Raw genomic sequence first — 4,779 nt, 5'->3', positions numbered from 1 at the left:
CAAGAGATCATTGAAAGCTGAAATTAAAAAAAAAATACCATGTAAAACTGAATCAGGCCATGATTTTTTTTTTTTTTTTTTTAGATGGAGTCTCAACTGTCACCGAGGCTAGAGTGCAGTGGGGTGATCTTGGCTCAGTGCAACCTCTGCCTCCCAAGTTCAAGAGATTCTCCTGCCTCGGCCTCCCGAGTAGCTGGGATTACAGGCATGCCACCACCATGCCAGACTAATTTTTTGTATTTTTAGTGGAGACGGGGTTTCACCGTGTTGGCCAGGCTTCTCTCAAACTCCTGACCTCAGGTGATCCACCCACCTCAGCCTCCCAAATTGCTGAGATTACAGACTGAGCCACCACGCCTGGCCTGAAACGATGGTTAGATGCCACCAAGTAGGTGGCAATGCCTTAACTGTGTGCATATTGTCAGGCCCAATGGCCTCTTCCATGCTTGTCAAGGGGAGTGCTATGAAATTTTAAGACATAAACCTGCCAATGAATGAACAAGAGCTCTACGCTGAAAACTTTAAAATTTGCTGAGAGAACTTAAGAAGATGTAAATAAGTGAAGAGAAATACCTGTACTGTGTTTATGCACCAGAAGACTCAATATTATTAACTTGAAAATTCTCTTTAAATTGATCAATAGATTCAAAAGAATTTTAATTATAATTGTAGCACAATATTTTTGTTTGGTAAAAATGACAAACTGACTCTAAAATTCATTTCAAAGTACTTTGAAAATGAAGGACAACTTTGATGGACTTACACTTCTGAATTTAAGTCTTATTAACTTACAGTATTCAAGAGGCATCAGTTTAAACAAATAGATCAATGAAACAGAATAGAGTTCAAAAATGGACCTCCACATATATGGTTAATTGATCAACACAGGTGTAATAATTTGCTGTGGATATGAAATAATATAAACTTTGATCCAGGTGTCACATCATTTTTTGAAGTGAACTCAAAATGATCACATCAATATGTAAAGTTTATAACTATAAAACTTCTAGAAGAAAAACTTATTTTGGGCCTTGGGTTCTTATACATGATAGTATGATGTATAAAAAATCATAAATTGAATTTCTTAAATTTAGAGATTTCTGCATTTTGAATTACACTGGTAATGGAATGAAATGACAATCTACATATGGGGAAAACATTTGTAAACCACATATGTGGTAAAGAATATGTGATTCAGAATCCATATAAAGCAGCCAATATTAAAAAATAAGACAACAAAAAGCTCAATAACAAATTGTCAGATGATTTGAACAGACAGATAACTAAGTAAGATATAGGAAAGGAAAATGAGCAGTGAGAATATGTTCAACATCATTAGTTGGTAGCGAAATGCCAACCAAAACTGCACAGAGACACTACTATATGCCTATTAGAATGTCTAAAGTTTCAAAGACTGAGCATGCCAAATGTTGGTAAGGAAATGGAGGAACTGAAATATTTATACTGTTAGAACATAAAATGTTAAAACCGCTTTGCAAAAGAGTTTGGCGGTATACAAGTCAAAGACTCTATTTTTTGTTTGATCAAAGACAGCTTTCAAATTTCACCCTTTCCTTCTCCCCTTTGCTCCACCTCTTCGGAAGCCAGTAAGAAAGTCAGCTTGCTCCCTTCCTTGGAGCATGCAGAAAGTTTAAATTCACCTGTCTTGCATCATTTTGAACTGATACTGCCCTATTTTCCTTGGGGTAAATGTTTGCCCTTTTCTATATGAGCAATAAACTATATTTCATACCCATCGGTCCTATGGGTCCTTTGTCTCAACAATTGTATAAAGTCTCAAAGTTGGTGGTGGGGAGGGAGTGATGACCGGTGTGCAATAGGGGAAGTGGTGTCCAATTAAAAATTTAAAAGAGATAATTTCTTAAATAGATAAACAAATATTATCATCTCATTCATTCCAGTAAAATGACAGTGTGTATCTACACAAAGACTTGTACATGAATGTTCATAGAAGCTTAAATTTTAATAGTCTCAAACAGGAAATAACCATCAAAAGGTACATGGGTAAACACATTGTGGTACAAGCATGTAATAATTACACTGAATGAAAGAAATCCTACAAAGGAATTGTGTATACTGTATAATTCAATGTATTTGAAACTGAAAAAGATGCAATGAATCTGCAGTGGCAGAAAGCAGATCGGTGGTTCCTGGGAATGAGGGAGTGGTTGTAGGAAGAGCTGGAATGAAGGTGATATGGCTTGGCTGTGTCCCTACCCAAATCTCATCTGGAATTGTAACTCCCACAATTCCCACGTATTTCAAAAGGGACCCAGTGGGATTTAACTGAATACTGGTGGGGGTGGGTCTTTCTCATGCTCTTCTCATGATAGGGAATAAGTCTCACGAGATCTGATGGTTTTGTATAGAGGAGTTCCCCTGCACAAGCTCTCGCTCTACCTGCTGCCATCCATGTAAGATGTGATTTGCTCCTCCTTGACTTGCGCCATGATTGTGAGGCCTCCCCTGACATGTGGAACTATAAGTCCTCTAAACCTCTTTTTCTTCCCAGTCTCCCAGTCTCAGGTATGTCATTATCAGAAGCATGAAAAGGGATTAATGTAGAAGGGATTAAGTAAGGAAACATGGAAAGTTTTGGCAGAGGGATACACTTATTATCTTGAGTGCAGTGATGGTTTCACAGGTGATTCATATGTAAAAGTTTATCAAATAGTAAAATATAAACCTGTACCATTTATGATATTCAATAATGTCTTAATAAATGTTTTTTAAAGGTCAGTTTGTCTTTATTCAATACCTGCCTGCATTACCCTTTCTTTTCATTCCATTTCTTCTTTGTGAATTATGGCTAGTTCATATTACATGAACAGCTAAAAAAAAACCCTCATCATTCCATATTCACTCTATTGCTTCCTTTACCTCTCCTTATAGTACGCCAATACTAAATTACTTTTTATATGTAACTAACTCCTATGGCTTGAGTCTTCCCTATCTGTGGTGCTTCTCCTGCCAACAAGAGTCATCTACTCCTATTCTTCATTTGGCTAATACACAGTTCTTTCTTCAAGACTGAATCCATTTCTTTTCTACTTCTTCCCCAGTGCTCTGTTTTAGGTGATCTTCCTCCTCTGCATTTCCAGCAAAGTTCTCAGAGACTGTGTGTGACTCCTTCATTGCTCTCTTGCCTACTCCAAGTAGGAGTCCTGGATTTTATAACCCCTAGCAAAGTGAAAGATGCCAAGAAAGCATCATATAAGTATTTGTTCAGCTGAACTCAGCTCCACTTCCTATATGCATTGCTGTGTTCCTTAGAAGAACCACTAAAATGGTTTCAATATCATTAAGTATGCAATTATAATATATGCTTGCAAGCACATTTTTAAAAAACTAAGAATTGACTTATACATAAAAATAACATGATATTTAAAGCAAAGCAAAACCATATGAAACAAACACAAAAAGAAGAATTTCAGACTTTGGTTAAACTGCACACAAATCAGAAAACACATTTTACTTTCAAATGGAAGAATAAAAGCAACACTTTAGGTTAGATAGCATCTTGATGATAACAAGTATCAAATATTCATGTGTACATACGTTTATTTACTAAACAATTCAATATATATTTATTACATTTGTCTTTGAAAAATGAGTAACATAGTGGAGAATACTGGTGAACCAAGACATATCTTCCATTGGGCCATTTTTATATTAACCATATAGAAAATTAGATATTGAATCAAAACTTGGAAGGTATTTCTTTAAGGTTCTGTGATCACAGGCCACAGCTCTTCTATTTCTGATAACAGATTAGTACAAAGGAGAAAGGTAATTAGGGGAGATTGCCAGAGACATATGCTCATACTACCTATATACAATAAATCATAGAAGTGTGCATTTGCATTATTACATTATCCTTTTTTTTTTTCAGTTAATCCCAGTGTCACAGTGTCATAGGACAAAAAGTGAAGATCTATGTGGCATTTAATTTATTTCATAGAAGACAATGGTTTTAAAAAAACAGTATTTTGGCTATATTAATATTCTCTAAAGAAACAAAACAAAGCATATTTTATAAACAAAGTTAGGCTTAATAAAATATAGTTTATTTTTTATAAAATATAAATTTATATAAATTGTATATAAAGTATATAAAATATACTTCATTTTATAAAGCATAAATGAATAAGATAAGCAAAAACAAAAAGGTATATGCACACACACACATAGACATACATGTATAAAGAGAGAGAGAAGGAGAGAGAGAGAGAGAGAGAGAAAGATGATTTAGAAACTGGGCGCAGTGACTCATGTCTATAATCCCAACACACTGGGAGGTCGAGGCGGGAGTAATGCCTGAACTCAGGAGTTCGAAGCCAGCTTGGGCAACATGGCAAAACCCTGTCTCTACAAAACAATACAAAAATTAGCCAGGTGTGATGGTGTGTGCCTGTAGATCCATCTACTTTTATGACTGAGGTGGGAGGATCACTTGGGTTGAGACTGCAGTGATTCATGATCACACCACTGCATTCCAGCCTGGATAATAAAGTAAGACCCTGTCTCAGAAAACGTTTTAAATATGAAAACTAAAAAATAAGAGACTTATAATAAGAATTTGGTTCATGTGATTATGGAGATTGACGGGTTTCAAATGGGTGAGTCAGGGAGCTGGAGACCCAGGAGAGTCAATTTATAGTTTTAGCCTGAAGGCCAGCATGTTCAAGGCCCAGGAAGAGCCAATGATTCCATTTGAGTTAGAAGGCAGGAAAAAGCCAATGTCCCTGGAGAAAGTCA

At 35.9% G+C, this 4,779-nt stretch overlaps 1 pseudogene; it reads right to left on the bottom strand.

Annotated features, from left to right (window-relative positions):
* Nucleotides 1-362: 362 nt before the first annotated feature.
* Nucleotides 363-464, bottom strand: LOC115898040 (annotated as a pseudogene).
* Nucleotides 465-4,779: the final 4,315 nt, after the last annotated feature.

Source organism: Rhinopithecus roxellana, chromosome 5, assembly GCF_007565055.1.
Source record: "Rhinopithecus roxellana isolate Shanxi Qingling chromosome 5, ASM756505v1, whole genome shotgun sequence".
NCBI classification, from domain to species: Eukaryota; Metazoa; Chordata; class Mammalia; order Primates; family Cercopithecidae; genus Rhinopithecus; species Rhinopithecus roxellana.
This window is presented reverse-complemented; position numbering and strand designations above follow the sequence as displayed.